Raw genomic sequence first — 27,353 nt, 5'->3', positions numbered from 1 at the left:
AAAAATGTGGTCTTCCCATGTCACTTGTTCAACTATTTTTTTGATTAACTAGTTGATCCAATTTTTAAGTCCTTGCTTTTTGGACAGTTAACCAGTAAACAGATAGTGGTGAGATGGCTCAGAAAACCAGTGTTCAAGTTCCAGAAAAGACATGGTGGCTCATGACAAATGGATCTGATGCCCTCTGCTGGCATGCAAGGTTACCTGAAGAAAAAAAACATCTAAATTAGCCATTAGTATTAGCAATCAGTTAACCAGTAAAGGGCAAATTCACTTAGACAATCTTAGTATTACTTGGTGAGTTAACCTTTGGAGTGTCTAACACTTGAGTTGTTTTATTTGTTATTTAGGGGAAAAGGGCAAGGGAAAGTTCTACTTTCAGAATAAGCTGGGGCTAAAGAGATGGCACAATTGTTGAGAGTGCTTGCTGCTCTTGCAGAGGAGCAGAGATTAGTTTGGTTACCAATTGAACCAGAATCAGAAATTTTAAGGCATATTTGGATTAATATTTAGTACACTTATCCACGGTTTCAGTTACTTGCAACTATAGTCCACTTCAGAAAATTGTGTGTGTGTGTGTGTGTGTGTGTGTGTGTGTGTGTGTGTGTGTATGTGTGTGGATGTGTGTGTTTGTGTGTCTGTATTTGTGTGTGTATGTGTGTCTGTATTTGTGTGTGTGTGTGTGTGCATGTGTGTGTGTATCAGATCTAATCCAACAATGCTACATGGAAACTTCCAGAAAACACTCCATAAGTTTAAATCAATACTGTTCTTAGCTGTATGTTGTCACCTCTTATCACCTCACACTATTTTGTCAAAATGAATCTTCCATCTTGCTTTATAAACTAGAATAGGGTCCAGACCTTGGGCACCTTTGACATCAGGATAGGAAGCTGAGAAAAGTAGTCATACACAAGCCGGTACCTCTTCTTGCCTCTGAAGCAGTCTGCAGTGTTTATGATTTATTGAAAAGCCTCAGGTGTATGGGGATCATGAATTGCAGTCGGGATTTGCTTTCAGAAATGCCATCTAGGAGCCCAGTGAACAAACAGAAAAATGTACAACTGTAAACATTCTTTTAACATTCAGGTCTGACTTTGATTTTTCATTTTGCTACTTAATTCCTGTGAGAATTCAGAAGGAGTAGAGGAACCATTCTTAGCCTTGGTCTCCTTATACACAAAGGAGGATACTAGGACTTCTCTTACATGGTGACTGTGCAGATCCCAGCACTCAGGAGACACAGGCAGGGGGATGATGATGATGGAATAATGATAAATAATCAATGCTAATCAATAATAAGTGGTGATCAATAATTAACTATCAATATTAATTGATAACCAATAATGATCAATAATAGATGGCACACGCCTTTAATCCCAGCACTCGGGAGACACAGCCAGGGGGATGACAATAATGGAATAGCGGTTAATAATCAATGCTAATCAATAATCAATAAATGATAATCAATAATTATTTATCAATACTAATTGATAACCAATAAGATGCCCATCCCAGTACTCGGGAGGCAGAGGCAGGAGGATTTCTGAGTTCGAGGCCAGCCTGGTCTACAGAGTGAGTTCCAGGACAGCCAGAGCTACACAGAGAAATCCTGTCTCGAAAAAAAAAACATAAGTAAATAAATAAATAATTAAATATAAAGTATTAAATCCGAGGGTAACAGATTATAAAAATAAAGGAAGGTATAATACGATTATAACAATATATAAAAAGTCTTTTTCTTACTCAACAAAGATTAAAAAGAAAAAATGGACCAAGGGCCTCTCCTCGAGGGTGGGGAGGCAGGAGTGTGTGGGTGGAGGAACACTCTCACAGAAGCAGGGGGAGGGGAGGGGATAGGGAGTTTCTGGGGGAGAAATTGGGAAAGGGGATAACATTTGAAATGTAAATAAAGAAAATATCTAATAAAAGTGGAAAAGGAAAAAAAAGAGTTTAGAGGGAAAAGAGAAAAAAATGAAAATGTCTTGATCGAGTGAGAGTAAAATATGACGTAAAAATCTGTGAGACAAAGTCTCTAAAAATCAAAGCATCAGCTTCATATAACAAGAAATAATGTAGAAATGATTGTTTATTGCCAGGTGGTGGTGACATACGTCTAATTCCAGCATTCAGGAGACAGAGGGAGACAGACTTCTGTGAGTTCAAGGCCAGCCTGGTTTAAGGAATGAGTTCCAGAACATAGGCAGGGGAATGACAGTGATGGAATAATGATCAATAATCAATGCTAATCAATAATCAATAAATGGTAATCAATGATTAATAATCAGCACTAATCAAAAACCAATAATGATCGGCCAGGGGGACACAGGTAAACCCTTTCTGAAAGAAAAAAGATAAGAAAAGAAAGGAAGGGAAGAAAGTCGCTTATTAAGCACATTCGTTAGGTATTTTATATCCGCTCTCTATCACAAGCCTATGACATCGGCATCCTTGAGTACTGTCTTCATTTTATGAGTGAACTGAGGCTTTTAAAAATCATTGCTTGGCTCCTACCCACCTCTGCAGCATGCAATGCTAATGAGTAATCAATAGTCAATACTAATCAATAACCAGGTAGGACACACAGGTGGAGGGCGTGACTAACAGGTCTCCACTTCAAGAGATTTAAATCTAAAGGCCTGGGGCGTGGCTAATTGCCTAGGGGTGTGGCTAATTAAGTTATCCCCTCCCCTCTTCCTCCCTCCCTGTTTAAGCCAGCCTTCCCCTGGCTTTTGAGGGGCCATGAACCATCCAGACCCATCCTCCACACCATGAGCAATAAAGCTTCTGAAATCCCTTTTGGAACCGGACTTTCTCGTGTTATTGGAACCCAATGTGTGACCAGTGTGGAGGACTTCCCCGTGCTCAATTATTGATCATTATTAGTCATTGATTAGTATTGATCATTGATTGACATTGGTTATTGATCATTGATTAGTATTGATTGAAGGTCATTGACTACTATTGATTATTGATTGGCATGCTCTTATCACTGGATAATCTCTTCTGCTCCCCACTATTAGATTTAGAATCATGGATTAACTACAACACAATAACAGTGAAACTAGTCATTATTGGTCATTGATTAGTATTGATTATTGATTGTTGATTATTATTGATTTTTGATTATTGATTAGGTTTGATCATGGAGCGTTCATTAGTATTGATTATTGATTACTAATTAGGGATTGTTTATTGATTATCGATTAGTATTGTTTATTTCTTTTTCTTTTCGGTTTTGTTTTCATGACAGGGTTTCTCTGTGTAGCCCTGGCTCACTCTGTAGACCGGGCTGGCCTCTAACTCAAAAATCCCCCTGCCTCTGCCTCCCAAGTGCTGGGTTTAAAGGCATGTGCCACCAATGCCCGGCTATTAGTATTGTTTATTGATCATTATTTCTTCACTGTCATCCCTCTGCCTCTGCCTCTACCTCCCAAGTGCTGAAATTAAAGGCGTGTAGTGCACGGACTCTCTGTGTGTGTGTGGGACCCGACTGCTCTGGGACTCCCCTGCGAGTGAGTCCTACAAATATTCATATTCTTTCTCCCAGTCTCCCTGTACCAACCTCGTGGCCTAACTCTGGGATATACTTCCAATGCAATTTGGGACATTTATTTTTTTAATTTCCTTCCTGTCTTTCTTTTTTTGTGAGACAAGGTCTCACTCTGTGGCTTTGACTAGCCTGAGACTCCCAGTGTAGACCAGGCTGGCCTCAAACTATGTTCCATCTCTAGTCTCAAGTCCTGCCTGCCTCTATCACCCGAGGGCTGGGATTAAAGGTATGCACCATCAATTATTGATCATTATTGATTAGTGTTGATTATTAATTATTGATCACCATTTATTGATTATTGATTAGCATTGATTATTGATTGTTGTGCCATTACCAACATCCCCCTGCCTCTGCCTCCGAAGTGCTGGGATTAAAGGTGGGTGCCATCAATTGTTGATCATTATTGTTTATAGATTAGTGTTATTAAGCATTGATTACCATTTATTGATTATTGGTTAGCACTATTAGTCATTATTCCATCGCCATCATACCCCTGCCTGTGTCTCCAGAGTGCTGAGATTAAAGGCATGCAACACCACCGCCCAGCAGTCTTGATAATCCCAAGAGTCTTGAATTTGAATAGCCACATCATTAAACAACAGCAACAAAGTCAGTGAATTACTCCAGTCTTGTAGCCCTTGGGCCTATTTATACAGGAATTTACCAAAGCCTGTCATCTACATCCTGCAGCCTATCACTGTTCTTAGTGTTTATTGTGTTACGTGTATGAAGTTTTGCCTGGACGTACGTATGTGTGCCATGTGCATGCCTTGCTCCCAGAGAGGACAAAAAAAGGCATCAGATCCTCTGGAATGGCAGCTGCAGATGGTTGTGGGCCACTATTGCGGGTGCTGGGAACTGAACCTGGGTCCTGTGCAAGAACGAGTGAATTTTTTATCAACACACTGCTGGGAAATTGAGGAGTCATGAGTCATTATTGGTTATTGATTATTATTGTTTATAAATAATTGATTACCATTGATTGATTATTGGTTAACATTGGCTATTGATTATTATCCCATCACCATTGTCCCCTTGCCTGTGCCTCCCAAGTGCTTGGATTAAAGGCATGCATCATCAATTTAAAAATTAAAAATTCTTTCTTACAAAGCCTGTAGGTCATTTTCTTAATCAGAGATTGATGGAGGAGGGCCCAGCCCACTGGGAGTGCGGGGATCCCTGCGCTGGTGGTCCTGGGCTCTATAAGAAAGCAGGCTGAGGAAGCCATGGGGAGCAAGCCAGTGAGCAGCATCCCTCCACTGCCTCTACGTCTGCTTCTGTCTCCAGGATCCTGCTCTGCATGAGTTCCTATCCCGACTGGTTTTAAGAATGATCAGTGATATGGAAATGTCAGCTGAATGAACCCTTTTCCTCCCCAAGTTGCTTTTGCCATGGTATTTCACCACAGCAATACAAACCCTAAGACATGCATAGTTATTAGTCATTAATTAGTATTGACTGTTGATTATTATTGATTTTTGATTATTGATTTGGCTTGATTATAGGTCATTTATTAGTATAGGTTATCAATTACTAATTAGACTTGTTTATTGATTATTGATTAGTATTGTTTATTGATCATTATTTCTTCATTGTCATCTCTCTGCCTATGCCTCCCAAGTGCTGGGATCAAAGGATTGTGGCATCAATTATTGATCATTATTGGTCATTGATTAGCATTGATTATTATTTGGCACTGGTTATCAATCATTGATCAGCATCATTATCAATCATTGATTAGTATTGATTGAAGGTCATTGATTACTATTGATTATTGATTAGCATGCTCTTATCACTGGACCATCTCTCCTGCTCCCCACTGCTAGATTTGGAATCACAGATTAACTACAACACAATAATAGTGAAATGAGTCACTTCAGTTTCTATCCTGCTGCAGATGGATGGGTCTATAGTTGAGCTCTAATGCCAGTGGGCTTTGCCTGTTTGCACCCTGAGGCGTGTGACAGGCCTCACTGTTTTCCTTTGCCTTCCTCTGATTTCAGCCAGACATACTTTGTGCATTACTTGGTTTCTTCTTCTGTGTTGGCTACTATTATTTTGCTAACTTATGAGTTATCTAGGTCTTTCTTCCTGACTTACAAAGCACTTGTATTTCCTGAATGTTGATTTTGTGTAGTTATGTACACTATGAATTTCACCTCCCAATCTGTGGATTTTCTGATTTTTTTTAAAATGAGAGCTCCTGGTTACAATTAGTTCACTATGTAAATCCAACCTTGATGGACCACATCTTTAGTCCCAGTGCTCAGGAGAAAGACCTGCAGATCTCTCTCTGAGTTCAAGGTCAAGCTACAGAGTGAGTTCCAGGAAAGCCGAGCTTAGGCAGAGAGGGAGTCAGAAAACAGAAAGCTGGTAATAGAATAAGGGGGTGTGGGGATGTTCCAGCCCCAGCAAGCAGTAGAACTCAGCAGCTTGGGCTGTGTGCCTCAGAATAGAGGGGATTACAGGGACAACTGATGCTGGTTAGTTGGAGCTAAGAAATTAGTGGTGATTAAGAAGAGACCAGCATCATTGAAGTGAAAACTTCTGGGAAGTGTTTTCTGAGAACACAGAGAATCTGTGACTGCGAGTGACTCTGTGAGGTGGAGGAGGGATGACCACAAGTGACCCTGTGAGGCAGAGGGGGAATGACCACAAGTGACTGTGTGAGGCAGGGAGATGACCACTGGTGAAGGTGCAGCCTCAGTTGCAGTTGATGGCCCAGGACTGAAGGGGTCATGCAAATGAGTTGAGTCTTGGCACCATGAAGAGAGCCTATGAGAGGCTATTGGTGAAGCCGAGTTGCAGTGGGAAAACCCCAGGGTATTGGAGATGCTGGTTCCATGAGATGATCACCAAGAACAGCAGCAGCAGTGGACTGGATCAACCTGAGCTTACCATGACTGATTAGCCAGTACCAAAGTTCCATATGAGTCATGCCATTATAAATTTCACCTCTCAGGGGCTGGGGAGAGGACTGAAAGGTTAAGAACACTGACTGCTCTTCCAGAAGTCCTGAGTTCAGTTCCCAGCAACCACATGGTGGCTCACAACCATCTGTGATGGGATCTGATACCCTCTTCTGGTGCATCTGAAGAGAGTGACAGGGCACACGCAGACATTAAATAAATAAATAAATAAATAAATAAATAAATAAATAAATTTCCCCTCTCCTGTGCTGACCATTATGGACTAGGTCATTATAAACGTCGTTCTGTCTAAGCTGTTCATTCTAATAACTACAATCACCTTGTCTTGCCGGGAGCCGAGATTCCCTTCTGCCTGGGAGCAAATGTCAGTTAGGTAAATAACTTGAGTTATTGAATACTTCATTGTGCTCCTGCCAGGGAGAAAATATTAATCAGATAAGCAACTCGAGCAGAGAAATGTTTTAATTGCCTTCTTGCTTGTGAGAAAATGTTTACTTAAGTAATTTGGCTAAGAATTTTTTTTTGGTTTTTTTTCAAGACAGGGTTTCTCTGTTTAGCCCAGGCTGACCTGGAACTCAGTCTTTAGACCACGCTTGCCTCCAACTCAGAAATCTGCCTGGCTCTGCCTTCCAAGTGCTGGGATTAAAGGTGTGCACCATTAATTATTTATCATTATTGGTTATCAATTAGTATTGATAATTATTGATTACCATTTATTGATTATTGATCAGCATTGATTATTGATTGTTATTCCATCAGCATCATCCCCCTGCCTCTGCCTCCTGAGGGCTGGGATTAAAGGCATGCACCACCACTGCCTGGCTGGGCTAGGAATTCTTGTGGGCTTATAGAACTCTGCAATACCTGGGTGACCCTGGACCCTGACTGTCAGATGACCCTCCTGCCTGCTTGCCTTTATAACTGCAGCCTGAACAATAAAATTCAAGGACTTTACCAGACATTCAGACCTGTGCTTCTTCTTCATGTCTCTTGTTCTATCATTCTTTCATCACCTTCCCTAGGGTCTCATTGAATCCCTGAGGCCGGGGCATTGTCTCTAGTGATTCAATGCTGACACCTGGTCCTTGCTACTTCAGGGCTCGATTAAGTCCACTGCATTTAATTAATCTAATTGAACAGCAGCATCTCCAAACCTAGGATCTGGCACAAGGGAAAAGGCAAGAACAAAATACTTCAAATGTGCTGGTGCCTCTCTCACCAGTTTTTTCCTTATAGGATTCGAGAAGGGCATATTTCAGGCTTTTCCAATGTAGAGAAATAAGTTTTCCACAACGTATCCACTCCAGCATTGAAATTACCCTGAGCCTTAAAATCCCTTTCTCTAAGCCAAGGCAAATCAGGCGTGTCCAACTCCTATTCAGTAGGCCATCTTCTGATCAATGTTTCAGTCAACCATTCAAACAAACTTCTGACACATTTTCTTTCTTTCTTTTTTAAGTGTGTGAGCTTCCATATTAAACCTAGAATCTTCACTCAGAGGGCCCAGGTCAATAAACTCAGCCTGATATAGTTTTATCTGCCTTCCACTATTATCCCACACATATTCCCCAGACTTCTGCTTGAATAAATCAGCAAACTCATTAACCTCCTTAGTAGAATAGCACATTTCCTCATGGACTACACTTTCTACCCCCCACCCGAACCTCCCTGTAGGGGCCTCTTTTGCCTTGAGTCTGCTTATAGAAACTATTGGTGGGCCCTGAGGAACATCAGTATTGTCTGACATTTTCTTCAGAGAAGATCACTGCTGGTTTATCAGACTCTGAGGGATTAAATTCCTCATGTTAAACAGGCATGAGTTAGGTGGGGCTGAGGGTACTACTTCCTCAGGTGAGGTAAAACCTTGAGAATCTGAAGATTCAAAGTTCTTAGCTTCAACAGGGTCCACCCACACATCCACATCCCACATTGTAGGATCTCAGTCTTTGCCAATTAATGCTTTTACTTTCTTTAACTGCTGACACCCTCTGAGGCTGAGACTTGAATTTTCCATGTAATTCAGCAAAATGTAAAGTGATGGCTTCAGCCTGATTTCCTGCAATTGGAGCTCTATGACTACAGGAGAGAAGATTCTCTTCAAGGGCACACTTAGAAACCTTTAGAATATTTATTTGCATTTGCAGCTGTTCAGTTTTATCATACAACTCATTTTTTTCCTCTAACAATTTTTCCAGAAATATTAAGAACACAAGTCAACAAAATCATTTTCCAATTTTTCTCCCAAATTGTAGAAAATTTGGTACATTGGGTCACCTAATTCATCTCCACTTACAATTGATGTATTGAGGTTTGTAGGAATATGTCAGAAAGAGGATGTACATTTTGGTGTAGAGGAGCTGGAAGCCAAACCACTGGGTTTTTAGTTCTGGTATAACCCCAAACCACTGGATCTGGAGAGGTCTGGCGCCCTTGGCAGTGAATTATGACCACCTGCTTTGGGAGCTGGAGAGCCTTCAAAGGTTTTGCTATAAGGGAACAATTGACAATGCGTGTGCCCTTGGTGGTGAGAAAAAATATAAAATAAAGACAAAATAAAATATAAAATGCATCAAATATAAAATGGAAAATATAAAAATAAAAGTAAATTAAAATAGAAAATAATATAAATTATAAAATAAAATATAGCCGGGCGGTGGTGGTGCACGCCTTTAATCCCAGCACTTGGGAGGCAAAGGCAGGCAGATTTCTGAGTTCGAGGCCAGCATGGTCTACAGAGTGAGTTCCAGAACAGCCAGGGCTACACAGAGAAACCCTGTCTTGAAAAACCAAAAAAATTAAATTAAATTAAATTAAATTAAATAAACAAAATAAGTGTAAAACAAAATATAAAATATAATGTAAATATAAATATAAATTAAGAAATAAAAAAATAAAAATAAAATATAAAATAAAAAAATAAAGTAGTGCATATAAACTATTAAGAAGGCACACATGTTAGCCCGTTGGGTTTTTGGCTGTTTGCAGTGCCCTGGTTAAAGCAATTAACTCAGCCTTTTGGGAAGAGGTCACCACAGGGAGGTGGTTTGCCTCAACTGTTTTAGTGGCAATGATCATTGTCTATGAGAGAGCTCGAGTTCATAAAGAGGGTGAGTTGGGGGGTCTGTGAGAGGTTGCTCTAGAAGACTGGACTGGGGTGGGCACATGGTCTCTACTGCCCATAGGCAGGAATGAGAAGGGGTATCAGAGGATGTTGGGACATGCAGGAAGGTTGCCAGGCTGAGGGCAGGTTTGGAGGCCAAAGTAATTTGGGAGTTTTCCAGGAACAGTAAATGTAGATGAAAGGCTTGGACTCTTGAGGGGCCAAAGAGGGAAAGAGAGGAATGACCCAGGTCAGAAAGGCAATGGATAGAGTACATCATGATGGGCTGGAACAGGGTGATCTTGAGGGCATCCTGGGTGAGTTCCATTGTTGATGATGCTAGGGGTCTCAATCATGGCTTCTATTCATATATGGTGGGGTCTAGTTGTTTAGATGACAAAAGAAAAAAAACTATAACCTGATGGGAGGGCCCAACAATTGAAGTAAAGCACCTATGGCCACCTCTTTCTTCTCATTTGTAAAGAGGTGATAGGGTCAGGTAGAGTCTGGCAGGGCCAGGGCAAGGCCCAGTAAGAGGGTATCCCACAGTAAAGAGAAGTGACAACAGACCATGGCTGGGTGGGTAAGGGACCCCATGAGGGTCCTGATATAATGGCTTAGCCATATTGGCAAAACTGATGATCCATTGTCTGAAGAATCCCAGTAGACCCAAGAATGATAGAACCTGGTCAGCCATGGTATGCAAGTTCAGCAAAGTCCAGACTCTGTCTCAGGTGAAGGTCTTAGACACTGGGGTGAGTTGGACGTCCAAGTACATAAGAGTTGGAGAGCACAGCTGAGTGTTAGACAGAGAGACATGGTCACCCAGAGAAAGGAGATAGTTTAGGAGTAAAGCAGAGTTCGGGGGAGGGCCAGAGACAAAGAATTGCAGAGTAAAATGTCAGCTACATAATAAAGTGTGTGAGGATTAAGGTCTAAGGAGGAGAGTTCTAGAGCCGAAGCTTGTTGGGGGAGGGAATGAGGAAACCTTGAGGGATAACTGTCCATGTGAACTGTCTTGCAGCCCATGTATCAGGGTTCTCCCTGGTTTAGGCAAAGTGAAAATATCAGTCAGAGTGTGTCGGGCCTGACATGAAGTCTAATGTCTATTTAACCTGCACCCTTCAGTCACATGGGACACAGGTAGAGGGTGTGAGCAGGCCCCAGGCCCTAGAGAGATTTACATACTAATGAGGTACTTGAAAGACAGAGGGTGGAGCCAATTAAGCATTCTTCCCCAAACCCTCTCACTCTCTCTTTCCCTATTTAACTCAGGTCTGCCCTGGGATTTATGGGGTGTGTATCCAGATCCATCCACCATCTGCCATGCCAATAAACCCATTTTGGAAACCCCAAGACTTCCTCATGTGTTGTGGCCGTGCCATGAGGAACCGTGGAGAGGCCTTTAGTGAGCAGCCGGGCCTAACTTCCAGCTGGAGGAACCCAGGGCATTCCCAGACAACTGCACACAGCATGGCGGGAGGAACCCTGGGTTCCCCAGCCACTTTTTCCTACAAGGGTGTGGGGGGGCAGTAAAAGAAGGTATATTTTAGCCAGCCCGGTCTACAGAGTGAGTTCCAGCACAGCCAGGGCTACACAGAGAAACTCTGTCTCAAAAAACAAAAAAGACAAGATATCCTTTAGTTCCAGAACAGTAAGGTGGGAGGTTGTAGGAGGAATGTTAGAGAGGAGGGTGTAAGGGTTGGTAACCACAGGGTGGTTGGGATACTTACCTCATTAATGAGGCAGAGATTCTGAACTAAACAGTAAGCACCAGAAGGCTTAAGCAATGGGAGTCAGTAACAATTATGAGGAAGTAGGAGGTGGGTAATGATAGTCTTGAGACTTTGGTAGTAGGTTTCAGGGATGGAAAACTGAGGTCTGGGGAAGAAAGAAGAGAGGTCCTTCAGGTCGATGAAGAGGCTGGTGGTGGGTAGCAATCACTGGTGTGCACACTTCTGGGTCAACCAGATCTGACAGGGTAGGGACAGGGCAGTCTGAGGTGGGGATCTGCGAGGCAACTAGAGATAGAAGAAGATGGGAGTCAGGAGAGGTTGTGGGGTCCAGAGAGAGGGTGTCTAAAAAACAGCTAAGGGTGTCACAGCCAAATAAAAGAACCTGGCAGTCAAGCAAGACCAGAAAAGACAGTGAAACAAATCATCCTGCAAGAAGACAGGGGAATGGCAGAATCTTAGGTGGAAAATATGGGGTTCCCATCAACACCCTGCCACCTCAACCCATGACAGAGTTGGTGATCGGACCAATGGACCTGAATGGAGAGTTAAAACAAAGAAAGTAGTCCCACAGTCCACCAGAAATGAGATGGACTTACCAGCTACCTGTTGTGTTACGCTGGGATGGGGCTAGGCCTCCATGGCTGGGCAAAAAAGACAAGCCAAAACTGGGCGCTCTGACTTCCAGTAGCCAGGCTGCCAGCAGGCATGGCGTGACTTGGTGGGCTGCCTTGGGTTGACCAGCTGAGATACCAATGTATGTCTCGGCTGCTCTTGTAACACATCCCTGGCATAGTTGACTTAGGCTTGACCCTAGAAGGATTGGGCATACAGACCTCCCTAGTTCCCTCTGTTGGCCTCAGAATGGCTGCTAAGGCTTGGGCTTGGGGTGTAGCCCTCTGCTGTAGCCCATCATGTTGGGAAGAATCAGCCAGGGGCTAAAGAATTTAAAAGCCATTTTTACCAACTCCTGCGTGGGGGGTTGGAGACAATCCTCAGCCTATTTTAGCTTTTTTTGAATATCTGGCCATGGCTGAGAAATAAAAGGAGTAGCAAGAACTGTGGCTTCCACTGAGGAAGAGACAAAGTCCAGTTAGGTATACCGGATCATAGTCTCCCATAATCAATTTAGAAAAATGACTGGATTTTCATCTGCTTGTTGTGTGATTTCACAGAGCTGATTAAAGTCAACAAATTTCTTTGGGACTGATTCAACACCCTGAACGAGGCAGTAGACCTTGAGGTTGTCATTTTAATCTGGCTGGTTATTCCTGTTGTTTTCTCTCGTGGGCACTGCCACATTACCCACAGGGGTTGTATTGTCCACTAGATGGGTCTGGTCTGCATACTGCCTGGTGGCTGCCTGAACCCATCCACATTCCTCAGGAGTCAGGGCCAAAGCTTGTATAGCATAAAGGTCATGCCAAGTTAGGTTATAGGCCTGGCAAAGGTAGCAGAACTCTTTAATATAGGTGGATGTTTTGGCAGAGAAGGAACCTAGCCATTTTTCAATCTGGAAGAGGTCCTACATGGAGAAAGGAATGTGGACTCGAACAAGCCCCTCAGCTCTTGCCACCCGGAATACAGTGAGCAGAGAAGATCAAAGGCCTGCATGTAAGATGCCACAGGAGAGAATTCTTGTGGGGCAAGCCAATGTGTGGACAGAGACCAGGGTGTGGGTTGTAGGGTTGTAGAAGAGGAAGAGGGCAGAGTGTGCATTGAGGAGGGAAGAGGATAGGAAGATAATGGGTAAAGAGGAGGCAGTTGATTATCAAATGAAACCTGTAGCAGTGAGGAAGAGGGAGAGACAGTGAGAAGAGAGACAGAGGAGGAGGGTAAGGGGGCAGAGGCTGGGCCTTGGCCTGTGTCTCAGAAGACAGAAGTAGATTGGGATCAAGGAAGGGGTGGGGCAATGACTCCTGTGGTTCAGTCATGCAGATGACTCCAGGTCCAAATCCCCAGATAAAAGAGGATTCATGGGTGTTGTAACCCTGGCCAACAAGAATTGAGCCATTGAGCACTGACTACAGAGGAAGGGGCAGGAGCACAGTTCAAACAAACAAACAAACAAACAAACAAACAAACAAAAAAACCTGCTGAGCATTAAAGTTTAAAGTGCCCTCTGGTGGCCACATAGATCAATGATCTACAGTCCATTAGGACCAAGCCAAAGATGAAAATAGGATCAGGCATTGTTTAGGAAGGCAAGTTCTTAGAGGACCCCAGTTTAGATAATTTTCAGAGCAGACATCCATGAGGTATCAATTTTGGATCCCGTAGTACCCATCTTCCCAGAGTTTGCTGGAGATCTCGAGTCTGAGATTGGGGTCCCAATTGATAACCTGTGCTAGAAAGGACTGTTTATGCAGGGGAAGTAACCTCAATACATCTTATAAGAGGTTCCCCAAAACAAAGACTTAGTCTTTGTTCTGATGAGGGTTAACTCTGGCAGACTCTGGAGACTCAGCAGAGAGAGCCAGTGAGGTCCTGGACCCAGAATTAAGCAGAAGCTAAGGACAGGTGACTTATCAAGTCCAAAATTTGATGTTTCCAGTTAAGGGAAAAAAGGGGGGAGAGAAATTGATCCTCATGTGACCAGGAAGGATCCGAGCCACCTGCTGGGGACTCAACTTTTCCTGTATTTCTGCACCAAGATGATTCTTGTTTTTTTCTCCACCAAAGAGATGAGCCAATTCAGCCAATTTTAAGTAAATAGGCAGGTTTCTTTGGAAACAGGCTCCTGGGTGACTTCACCAGTCTCAGGGAACGAAACCAAAAAAAGTTGCAGTCAGACTATGGCTTGGGAGACTATTATAAACTGTGTGGGAGTAGGGGGCTAATTTAGGGACTCCAGTCTAATAGCTCAGGGGTCTAAATACCAATGATTTTGGTGAGATTTCAGAAAAATGCAGGACTTCAACATAAAAAGCAAAACTCTAAATGCCACAAACCCAAAGAAGGTTGGAAGCTCAATGATTAAAAAATCTGAAGTTTCAAGTCGGGTGGTGGTGGCATACACCTTTAATCCCCACACTTGTGAGGCAGAGGCAGGCAGATTTCTGAGTTTGAGGCGAGCCTGGTCTACAGAGTGAGTTCCTGGACAGCCAGGGCTATACAAAGAAACCCTGTCTGGAAAACCAAAAAAAAAAAAAAAAAAAAAAAAAAATCTGAATTTTCACTATGACTACAACACTGATGCTTTTTAGTGATGAAAACTCAAGTTGCAGTTCTTCTGGGAGAATAAAAAATGCCTCATGATTTGGTTAGAAAGAAAGCTTTGCAGCCATCTTGAGCCAAATACCCTGACATGAGACTTGTATTACAATAGCCTACAACAGCTGAGCACACTCTGATAACATCTTGCTTTGGATACTCAGGACTTTCCTTGGGTGTGTGAGATTAAAGGTGTGTGAGATGGAAGGTGTGTGAGATTAAAGGTGTGTAGCTTAAGAGTGTGAATTAGAGATCAGATTTAGAGACAAGATTGAAGGTGTGACTTAGAGGCGTGGCTTATAAGTGAGACGTCAAAGGCAGAGGCAGACGGCAGAGAATCAGACACTTCAGAGAGCACAACTTGGAGTACAACTTGGAGTAGGAATTAGGCATTAGGTATCAGGCACTTGGAAGAGAACTTGCAAGAAGTAACTTGGAACTTGTAGGCACTAAGGACTAGGAACTTAGGACTTGGGACTTGGAGAGAAGAAGAGAGACCCAGTGAGGGACCTTGCTGAAAGAAGGATCTGGCAAAAATTCAGAAGTGAAATGAAGGTGATCACCACTGGAATCTGCTGCATCGAGAAAGGTAAGTCATGTTAATGAAAATATGGCAAGAAATAAGTGAGCCTGAATTCAACTCTCTGTTTTTATTTTGTTGCTTGCTGCTCACGTGTGTTAATTGTCTGCTTTTGTTTCTTTGTTTGAATGCTCTCTTTCATGTTCAAAAGCACACTTTAACCTTGAGGAGTGGTAAGACTCACTGGCCAATCAATGCTTCCATGCAGACCTGCCAATCAGACAAGGAGGCAGATTGTTCTGGATGCCAGTCTGCAAGTTCACTGTTCCTGTGCAGTCTTAAGTGGCTCTCTGTGTCCTGCTCTGAGCCCTGCTGTGAGTGCTGTGTGGAGACCTCAGGGAAGCTCTGAAATCGAGTCATGGTGAGCACAGGATCACTGCCCACAATGGGTAGGGGCAGGTGGGTGAGCAGTGGGAGTTGATGTGTTGGGTCCTCTCTGGGGCTGCATGGAAACAGTTAGCCAGATGTGACCACCTGTGAGATCCCTGGTGATGCTCCTCACGTGTTAGATCAGGAGGTGACCTCTGAGTAACTTCACTGTCATGGCTGATTCTGAATCTACCCAAAACATTTGGACCAGTTACTTTTTTGTAGAAATGAGTGATTTCTCTGACTCTGAAGCACATATGTCCAAACCCTTTTGTCTTTTATAGTATACATTAAGAAGACAAGCATAGCTGCGCAGTGGTGGTTCACGCCTTTAATCCCAGCACTTGGGAGGCAAAGGCAGGCAGATTTCTGAGTTTGAACCCAGCCTGGTCTACAGAGTGAGTTCCAGGACAGCCAGGGCTACACAGAGAAACCCTGTCTCAAAAACAAACAAACAAACAAACAAACAAACAAAACCTGTTTTTAATGAAGACAGGCATGGATCTAACATCTGCTTTCATCCATTACTTGTTCTTGCTTTGTTTAATTTTTGTTAATTTTTTTCTGTTTCAGTTTTTTATGTTGCTTTATTTTTTACGTTTAGTGTTTCTTTTTCTTTATTATGTGGTAAAGGGACTTTTTTTCCAATCCATTGGGTTTTTTGTATGCTTCTTGTACATTAACAGGTATCTTCTTTGGTTTAGGAAAAGTTTCCTTTATGATTTCATTGAAACTCTTTTCTAGACCTTTGGGTTGATAGTCACCTTTTTTTATTCCAGTCATCTGTAATTTTTTCCTTCTCATATGTTGCAGAATTCCGGGTTGTTTAGGGCAAGAAAAGTTTTAGTATCCACATTTTTTGACTGATGTATCCATTTTGTTTTATTCATCTTTAATGTCTGAGACTCTCTCTTCCTTTCCTGTCCACAGAACAGTACCTTGTCTCTGTAGTTGTCAGTGCCCAGGCAATTTCAATGCTCTGCTCTCAGGGACTTAGCAACTGCTTAAGTCATTTTCTGCCTCCATCACCTGCTGCTGTTGTCAGGTGTACTTTATATACATGGACCACCAGCTACACAGCTCTCTCTGTTTGTTCCCTGTCTCTGTTCTCTGCATATGCCCCTCTATTCTCTTTCTCTACTCTCAGGTCTGTCTCTCTGCTCCCTGTCTGTCTGCCTGTCTGCAGTTCCTCTTGTGCATCTCTATCCCTTCCCCCAAACAACATCTTTTGTACCTTATCTGTTGCATGATTTAATTTCTCAGGACCTGCAGTGATAGGACAGCTTGGATTTCTTGGTGACTTACTTTCCTGGTTGTTATTTATTATATTTCAATGTTGGTGTCTAGGCCTCTGGGTTTGAAGTGATTATTGATTTAGGTACTTATTTTTGGATTTGTCTTGTTTGGGTGGGAGTTTTGTTCCTGGGTTACTGTTTAATGTGTGGATTTGCAGAGAGCCTTGGCTGAGTGTTTTGCCTCTTTTACTGACCTGTTTGTTTGTTATGTTCTAGAGGGAATGCTTGCTAATATTGAAAGCTGGGAGGGAGAAGAGGTGGGCAGGAAGAGATGATCTTAGTAATCTACAAGAAGACTTTGTCATCAGTGAGGTTAGGCTACTTCTGGTGTTTAGTACAGTACTAGAGGCAACTGTGAAAATTGAATTTGGGATAACAAATATTGTGGTAGATCTATGGAAAAGTTATTATGTGTCCTTTTAGGCATGACATGTTGGTTAACAGGAACTAACTGCCCAAGTGGGGGCTATGATAAAGGGATGAGGCAGGAAAGGAAGGGCAAGTGGGGATTGTCTGCAGTAACTTTAGGAGGCAAAAGGGGAGAGGTAATTTCCACTAGTATTCTTTTCCAATGGTGAGGGCCACTTGTATTCTGTGCCAGTTGTAAGGGCAATTGATATTATGGTTTGCAGTAACAGACAATGAAGTACGTCTTTGGATAACATACTTGTTTTACTCTCAGGCATGGCTTGCAGGTAAACAGTAGTATCTTTTGTTAATAAGGGGCTTAGTCAAAAAGATGAGATTATGAAGTCCAAACAACTCTGTTTTTGAGATTGCACAAAGTCCACTTGAGCAGACATCCTATGACAAAACCTTCTTATCAACAGCCAGTCAAGGTACAACAGCAAGGTTTAGCTATATATAAATTAATAAATCTTAAAGAGGAAAAAAAGGTTAGCCTACCCATCATAGTTGTCATATGGTTTTATCCCCTGGTTTTTTTTATTGCCAATTATGCCAGATATACAATTTCTTAAAAAGTAAGTTGCTGACCTGTATGTTAATGCCTGAAGCTTGCTGTAGCTGCAATAAATACTCAGCACCCTTAGACTTGGTCTCTCAGTTTGGACCTGATGTGAGATTGACTGGTGTGAATTCTTGTTACCGAGCTCATAGTATAGACCTTTGTGTATTTGCATTGCAATAAGTTCTTGGTGGTCTCTGGGGTGCCAGTGACTTGGGCACAATATCTTGGTGCATGGACTGGAACCCTGAAACCCTCAGGAATCCCAGCTGAAGGGTTGAAAGGTTGCCTGTTAAGATGTGTCATTGTTGACAGGCAGTGGTGGTGGACGACTTTAATCTCCGCACTTAAGAGGTGGAGGCATGTGGATTTCTGAGTTTGAGGCCAGCCTGGTCTAAAAAGTGAGTTTTGGGACAGCCAGGGCTACACAGAGAAACCTTGTCTTGGAAAACATCAAAACAAAACAAAAAAACCCCAAAAACAAAAACATATGCATTACTAATATTTTCATCTGTTCATTTTTAACTGTTAAAACGCATTTCGTTTTAGTAAAATTTAATTAATGTTGCTGTTTAAACTGGATCACTTTATGTTTATGCAAGATGAATACAGAACTGCAGTGAATGTATAATTCTTTGCAGTAACTTCAGTAAAGAACTGTGAGTTCATTCTATCATTTTTGTTTTCTGCTTTATTTTTGTAGCAGAGTGAAGTTCTTAACATGTAACTTTTGCTGTTCTGAAACTCATTGCATAGACCGAGCTGGCGTTCAGCTCAATGACATACACCTGCCTGTACCTCTGTGATTAAAGACATGAACAAAAACACACAGCTTGCCATCACATTTGTAGTTAGTAATTGTTCATACAGCTTTTCAGATGCGTGCTCAGTATAGTTGATCTGTTTCTCCCTGCATATCGCTATCAATTGCCATTTGTGTTGCAAGGCTATATCCTATTCAAAGGGTTCAGGAGTGATACAGGTGAACCCTGTGTCAAGGGTTCAAGTGTCAATGTTTCAAGTTTCTTCTAAACTGACATGGTAATTATAATTTGTGTGTCAGCAAATAAGTGGAGGAATCATGTGAATTATAAGATTATATTGTCTAGGAAGCATACCTTTACTTTGCAGTAATGTCTGTATCAGGCTTTGTGTTGTACACATGTATGTGATATTTTAGGAAACAGTGAGTTTCGATGATGTGCATGTGAACTTCACTGAGGAAGAGTGGAATTTGCTGGATTCTTCCCAGAAGAAACTCTACAAAGATGTGATGCTTGAGACCTACTGGAACCTCACTGCTATTGGTAAGACTGTGAATTTTCTTTTGCTTTTCAATACAAAAGAAATGTTTCTGAGTTATTGATGATTGTTTCTTATTTCAATAGAGAACAAGTAATATTGAGTTGAATAAATCAGGTTCATTGCTGTGAAAATTCAGTGTAACTTGAATTTTGCCTAATTCCAATACCATATCATTTATTTTCTGGTAACTTGGTTTCAGGCTATAATTTGGAAGACCATCATACTGAAGAACAACTACATCAAACTTCTAGAAGTCATGAAAGGTAATTTTAATATTTAAGCTAATACAAATACACCTGTGAGGAAATTTTACTATGATCTGGAAGCTTCAAAGAAAAGCAAGTATGTAAAATATCAGTCCTTTTATTGTAGCTATGATTATAATATACCCCCAAAACTATGTTCCTTAATATCAGATATCTGATTGCTGTTTCCAAGGCAATTCCATAAGAAAGAATAGAAGGAAACACTGCCTTAAGTGATTCCTTTATTTGGTTTGTATCTCCATTAGAACTATGTTGTGGAACTACCAATTTGTATAGTCTCATAACATTTAGATGTTGCACTATGAATAGTGAGAAACATGTATCCATAACCTTCTAATAAGCAACTACTCCATGATAAAGTTGGTGATACTCATATTCTTGTAGTGAAACTTTTTAGTTTATGACGAGGTCAAGAAAGTTGTCCAGGAGAAACATTAATCATGTCTGCAATGAACAAAAAGTCAATGTGTGTGAATTCAATGTGGAAAACTTTCTGTTCTTCCTTTTTAATGGGTGTATCAGTTGTCAGAATGAATGAAACCCTGTGAGCATAGAGATACTAAAAGAAACAAGGTACCCCTATCTAGTACAGAACAATGAGATGATATGTAATATTCTGCCTTTGGTAGACTTTCTGAATATGATAAATGTTTGCAATTAATTGGTTACCTGACTTTACTGGGAATATCCCCAAAGTCACACTGCAGAAAATCTCTGTGGGTACTAGAAATATGTAAATTCTTTTGTTAAACCTTGGTTCACAGTGCTACTGTTGTGTGATGCACACTACAGGAAAAACTAAGAATGCAATCAGTGTTTTAATGCTCTGAGTTGTCCCATATTTCTTATGACATGTTAAAACAACATAAAGAAATCTTATATAGAAAAATGATGTTATAAATGTGAGCCATGTAATAAATGTTCCCATCATCACAAGAATTTTCAAAGAGGTAAAGCAACCCGCAGTGAGAAAGTACATCCATGAACATCAAAGCAATAAAACCTTAAGATTTGAGTGTTTTTTATTATTAGACGAACTGTAAAATTTATTCATATTCTAAAATGATTGATCAGGCTAATGAATCTGGTAAACCTTTCACATTTGCCCATTCCTGTTGCAGACATGAAAGAAGTTATACAGGAGATAAACCATATGAATGTAACCAAAGTGGTAAAGCATTTTCAAGTCACAATCATCTCCAAAGACATAAAATAACACATACTGGAGAGAAACCTTATGAATTCAATCAATGTGGTAAAACCTTTTCATTTCACATTTGTCTCCAAATCCATGAAAGAACACATACTGGAGAGAAACCTTATGAATGTAATCAATGTGGTAAAGGCTTTACACAACAAAGTTCCCTCCAAATCCATAAAAGAACACATACTGGAGAGAAACCTTATGAATGCAATCAATGTGGTAAAGGCTTTACACAACAAATTCCCTCAAAATCCATAACAGAACACATACTGGAGAGAAACCTTATGAATGTAATCAATGTGGTAAAGCCTTTTCAGATCACAGTAATCTCCAAATCCATAAAAGAACACATACTGGAGAGAAACCTTATGAATGCAATCAATGTGGCAATATCGAGTCATCTTTAATATCATAAAAGAACACATACCAGACAGAGACCTTATGAATGTGGTCAGTGTGGTAACACCTTTTCATGTGACAGTAGTCTCCAAAAACATAAAAGAACACACATTGGAGATAAACATTATGACTGTAATCAATGTGGTAAAGGCTTTACACAACAAAACATAAAAGAACCCATATTGGACAGAATTATGAATGTATTCATTGTGCTAAAGCATTTGCATGTCCCACTAGTCTGAAAAACATAAAAGATCCCATATTGGAAGAAACCACATGAATGTGATCCACGTGGTAAAGACTTTTCACAACTTTAGCATCTCTATTATTATAAAAGAACAGGAACAGGAGGGGAACCTCATGAATGTAATCAGTGTTGTAAAGCATTTGCAAGTCACAGTCATCTGCAGTGACAGGAGAGATCACATACCAGAGAGAAAACTGCTTGAATACTCACAATGTGGTAAAGCCTTTGCATGTCATAGATCTTTACACATACACAAATTAATCACACTGGAGAGAAGCCTCATTAATGTAATCACTGTGGAAAAACTGACAATTCACTTTTATCTTTGATGCATAATGGAACACATTCAAGAAAGTGACTCAGTGTCATCAAGGTGTTAAGCCCTTGCATCACATGCATCACATGTATCGCCTGATACATAAAAGAACACAGAGAAATTGAATGAATGCCATGAATGTGGAAAAGTCTTTGTATGACAATGTTCTCTCCAAATACTTCAAGTAACACTGTTTTTAGAGAAACCTTATGAATGTGACAAAGGTGGAGAAGCCTGTGCCTATCACTGTAGTCTCCAAAGACATAAAAGACCACAAATTGGACAGAAATCTTGTGAATGTCCTCAAGTTGGAAAGTCCTTTACTTGCCACAGTATTCTCTGAATATAAAAGTCAACACATACTAGAAAGAAACCTTCTGAAAGTAATCAGTGGTAAAGCATCTGCATGTCCTAATCGTATTTAAATGCATGAAATAATGTATAGTAAGAATGAACTGTGGTGATTTGAATATGCTTGTCCCTAAGAAGTGACAATGTTAGTGTGTTTGGCCTTGTGAGAGTAGATGTTACTGTTTTGAAGGAAGTGAACTCCTATGGTGGTGGTTTTTGGAGCTCTGGCCAGTAAAAAACAGACTCTCCAAACACTCAGCTGGAAGACAGTCTCTTCCTGACTGCCCTCTCATTAAAATGCAGAACTCTCAGCTCCTTCTCCAGCATCATGGCTGCCTGCATGCTGACATTCTTCCTGCTATGTTGGTCATGAACTAAATACTTGAAAGTGTAAGACAGACCCAATTAAATATTTGCCTTTAAAACAGTTGTCTTGGTCACAATGTCTCTTCTTAGCAATAGATATTCTATCTGAGAAAGAAGTTGGTACCCCAGACTTAAGTATTCTTATTGGTAGGCCTGACCATGCTTTTGTTGGAAGCAATGTGAATTTTTAGACTTTTGATTTGTACATGCACTAAGTGGAACTTCATGGTGGTTTGAACTTTGTATATAGTTTTTTAATGCTTTGCTGAAGAATGTTGTTGTCTTTTGCTCTCATCTGAAAATAAAGAGGTTTATTTTGTTAATTGCATTGACAAAGGAAGTCTCAGGAAAGCCAATCATAGCCTTTGGCCTGTGTTTACTCTCATGGTGATTGTTTTGATCATGCTTAGTAATCTTAGAAAGGAAAAATATGAAATGTTATCTTCAAAGAGAAAATCTCACCAGGAAGTTGAATGAAGCTAAATCCTGTGATCAAAGATACACAATGGTATGAAAGAAATGGTGATATTATGGCAAGATTCCATCCACCTACACATATGGATGTGAAATTGTGTGGATGAGAACTGTATAATGTTATGCATTATTATTAACTGGTTTATTGTTTTTATGTGGACATAAGGAAATACAAGTATGTGTCAAATTGACAATTGATGGATTATGATTACTATACTGGGTTTTTAATTTAAAGTCTAAAAGGATATAGGATATACGTAGGTCCAGGAATGGTGGTACACACCTTAAATCCCAGGAGATGAACATCAAGCAGATCTCTGATTCAAGTCACCCTAGTACAGAACAAGTTTTAGGTAATGAAAAGCTTAGGTATGGGCAAAGTATTACACACGTATTACTCAACATACAGAAGACAGAGCCATGCAGATCTGAGTTCAAGGTTCATCTACAGAGCAAGTTCAAGGACAGCTGAGCTTAGGCAGTGAAGTTGTTGAAAAATAGAAAGCTGGTGATGAAGCAATAGAATGGGCCATGTTTGGACCCCAGGAGGCAGAGGAACTCAGCTGGTTTGTCCATGTGGCTCTGCTTTAAGAGGCAAAAACAGAAGGGACAACTGAGACAACTGAAGCTGGTTGGCTGTAGTTAAAAAAATAGTGGGGATGAAGAAGAAACCAGAATCACTGAGGTGACATCTTCTGGTAAGTATTTTCTGAGAGGAGAAAGAAGTTGTATTCCAGAGGTAGCCAAGGTTGTCCCTTGTGGTGCAGCTTGACTCAGTCCTGTGTAAGACTCACCCAGATGGCACTGGGTTTAAGGCATGAATGTTTCATGCAGTGCAGATAAGGATTGGCACCATGAAGAGAGCATGAGAGGAACATAGTGAAGACTGTCACAGAAGAACCCAGCATGTTGAAGATGTAAGTCCTGTGGGATGAGCAGAAAGAACAGCAGCGGGAGTTGAGTGGAGTCAAGCAGAACCTAGTGTACGATAGAAGGAAGAACTGGAGACGAGACCCAGCTTCTTTTGAGGAGCACAGAAGATCATCTGTGGATTCCCAGATACTGAAACAAGAAGCTGTAATTTTGAAGTTATTTTGCAGACCCCAAGAGTTTTAGGTTACAGAACTGTGGGATACTTTCTCAGAAAACCTACTTTCAGAAAATATAATCAGCCAAAGAGAACGAATTGTGCTGCAGTGAGCAGAGCAGAAAGGAGTTGGAGATCTGAAGAACACATTTTCATCAGACATGGAGATGCAGAGTTTGGAGATTGCCTTGCTGGCTTTTGTCTTCTTTGGCCCAGTATTTCCTCATAATGGTGATTAGGAATGGTGACCTGTATCCTGTGAATTTGGATGGATATTATGTGCTTTATTTTTGAAAGTATAGGGGATTGTAGTTACATGATTGGAATGGCCTCAGAAGAGACTTTGAACTTTGGACTTTTAACATTTATGAGACTGGTATAGATGATGGAACCTTTTAATTTGAACCTCTCATATTTTATATTATGCTATTTGTAAATATGGTCCCTATACAATCATGTGTTTGCACAATCATATGTGGGCCTGGCAGTGGAATGTGGTAGTATAAATATGCTTGTCTAAGGGAGTGGGAGGAAGTTATTATGAGATGTGGCCTTGTTGGAGGAAGTGCATCACTGTGGGGTTGGCCTTTGAAGTTTGACCCAGCCCACAATGGTCCCTCCTACTAGCTCCCTGGCAGACAGTCTCTTCCTGGCTGCCTTTGGATCAAGATGCAGAACTCTCAGCTTCTTCCCAAGCATCATGTTTTCTTGCATACCTGCCTTGCTTCCTGCTATGATGAAAAAGAACTAAATCTCTGAAACTGTAAGCCAGTCCCAATTAAACTGTTGCTTTTATAGGAGTTGCCTTGTTCATGATTTCTCTTCATAGCAATGGAAACACTAAGACAGAAACCCTGTGAGTGTATTTAATATGGTCAAGCCTTTGCACAATTCTCTAGTCTTCATTCTCATGAAAGAATACATGCTAGAGTCTAAGCACGCCCCCTGTGACAGAGGACATGACTCCAGTGACACAGGACATGCCTCCTGAGTCTTAATCATGCCCTGAACATGTTCCCTGTGACTCAGGACATTCCTCCAGTTACTCAGGACATTCTTCCTGAGTCTTAAACACACCCCCTGTGACTCTGGACAGAGTTCTAAACAAGCTTCCTGTGTCACAGGACCCACTCCCCTGAGTCTTAAGCAAACTCTCTGTGACTCTGGACAAGCTCCCTGATTCTTAAGCTTGTCACACTGTGACTCAGAACACACCTCCTGAGACTTAAGCACACCCCCTGTGTATCAGGACACACCCCCTGAGTTTTAAGCATACACACTGTGACTCAGGACATGCCCCCTCAATCTTAAACATACCTTCTGTGACTCTGGACATGCCCCTGAGTCTTAAGCATGGCCCCTATGACTCTGGACTCACCTTCTGAGTGCTAAACATGCACCCTGTGACTCAGGACACGTTAACTGAGTTTTACACACATCCCCCTGTGTCTCAGGACACACCCTTGAGTCTTAAATACACTTTCTGTGACTCAGGACACACCCACAGAGTCCTAATGGACATGTTTAGTATAATGAAGCCTTTGCACACCTCTGTACTCTTCATCATTATGAACTATTCATACTGGACAGTGGTTACATACTGCCTTTACATCACAGGGTCCATTGAGATCCATCACAACTCAACCACAGGACAAGGGAAATGATAAGAATTTATTGTAATCAAGTCACTACTGATAAATCAGAGCCACAAAATTATACTCAGAAGCTTAGCTGCAATACCCCAGCCTCAGCCCCACCCTGAACCAGAAAGTTATATAGCTTCCAAAAGTCAAAACCACAAAGTCCTGTGCCAAGTTACAGCACATTTTTCTCCCAATCACGTTTGGTTTTTTTTGTTGTTGTTACTTTATGTCAAATGATACAGAATATAGGTTGTATGGTCAACATTATCACAGCCATTTGTTCTTTTGTGGTTAGGAACATGCATTCTATTTTGAGAAATAAAACATGAATAACAGAGATTATTTTTAGGAATGAAGACCCCCAAACTTGGGAGACACTTACTCTAGTCTCAGGAAGTAATGGCCACCCACAAACTCACAAGACACCATACCTGAATGCAATCAGCAGAGGTTTATTAGGGAGGAGAGTTGGCAACCAACGGTCAAACAGCTCACTCTCGCAGGAGTAGAGTTTGACAAAAGACCAGCAAGCTGAGGGGCTTTTTAAAAAGAGAAAACCATAAACCAGGGGAGTGAGAAGGGGGTGGGGGTGAGGGGTTGTCAAGGATACATAACATAAAAATAGTGGAACATTCCAGAGGAGCCCAAACCTAAATGATTCAGGGTCATGTAGAAAGCACTCTTCAACCCATTCCTTCCTCACAAAAATGTGGTCTTGCCATGTCACTTGTTCAACTATTTTTTGATTAGGTAGTTGATCCAATTTTTAAGTCCTTGCTTTTTGGACAGTTAACCAGTAAACAGATAGTGGTGAGATGGCTCAGAAAACCAGGGTTCAAGTTTCAGCAAAGACATGGTGGCTCATGACAAATGGATCCGATGCCCTCTGCTGGCATGCAAGGGTACCTGCAGAAAACAGCCATCTAAATTAGCCATTAGAATTAGCAATCAGTTAACCAGTAAAGGGCAATTTCACTTAGACAATCTTAGTATTACTTGGTGAGGTAACCTGTGGAGTGTCTAACACTTGAGTTGTTTTATTTGTTATTTAGAGGAAAAGGGCAAGGGATCTATTAAGTTCTACTTTCAGAATAAGCTGGGGCTAAAGAGATGGCACAATTGTTAAGAGTGCTTGCTGCTCTTGCAGAGGAGCAGAGTTTAGTTTGGTTACCAATTGAACCAGAATCAGACATTTTAAGGCATATTTGGAGTAATATTTAGTACACTTAGCCATGGTTTCAGTTACTTGCAACTATAGTCCACTTCAGAAAATTGTGTGTGTGTGTATTTGTGTGTATGTGTGTCTGTGTGTGTGTGTGTGTGTGTGTGTGTATCAGCACTAATCCAACAATGCTACATGGAAACTTCCAGAAAACACTCCATAAGTTTAAATCAATACTGTTCTTAGCTGTACATTGACACCTCACACTATTTTGTCAAAATGAATCATCCATCTTGCTTTATAAACTAGAATAGGGTCCAGACCTTGGGCACCTTTGACATCAGGATAGGAAGCTGAGAAAAGTAGTCATACACAAGCCTGAACTTCTTCTTGCCTCTGCAGCAGTCTGCAGTGTTTATGATTTATTGAAAAGCCTCAGGTGTATGGGGATCATGAATTGCAGTTGGGATTTGCTTTCAGAAATGCCATCTAGGAGCCCAATGAACAAACAGAAAAATGTACTACGGTAAACATTCTTTTAACATTCAGGTTTGACTTTGATTTTTCATTTTGCTACTTAATTCCTGTGAGAATTCAGATGGGGTAGAGGAACCATTCTGAGCCTTGGTCTCCTTGTACACAAAGGAGGATACTAGGACTTCTCTTACATGGTGACTGTGCAGATCAGCTGTGATAACCTTTATGGAGCTTAGCTCTGAGGAGATAGATATTCAGTACAGTACATCATAGCTGTTTCTATTATTCATATAAAGTTGTCCTTGACTAAATTCAC

This window comes from Arvicanthis niloticus, assembly GCF_011762505.2.
Source record: "Arvicanthis niloticus isolate mArvNil1 chromosome Y unlocalized genomic scaffold, mArvNil1.pat.X SUPER_Y_unloc_2, whole genome shotgun sequence".
Classification (NCBI taxonomy): Eukaryota; Metazoa; Chordata; class Mammalia; order Rodentia; family Muridae; genus Arvicanthis; species Arvicanthis niloticus.
Note: the sequence above shows the minus strand (reverse complement) of the source record.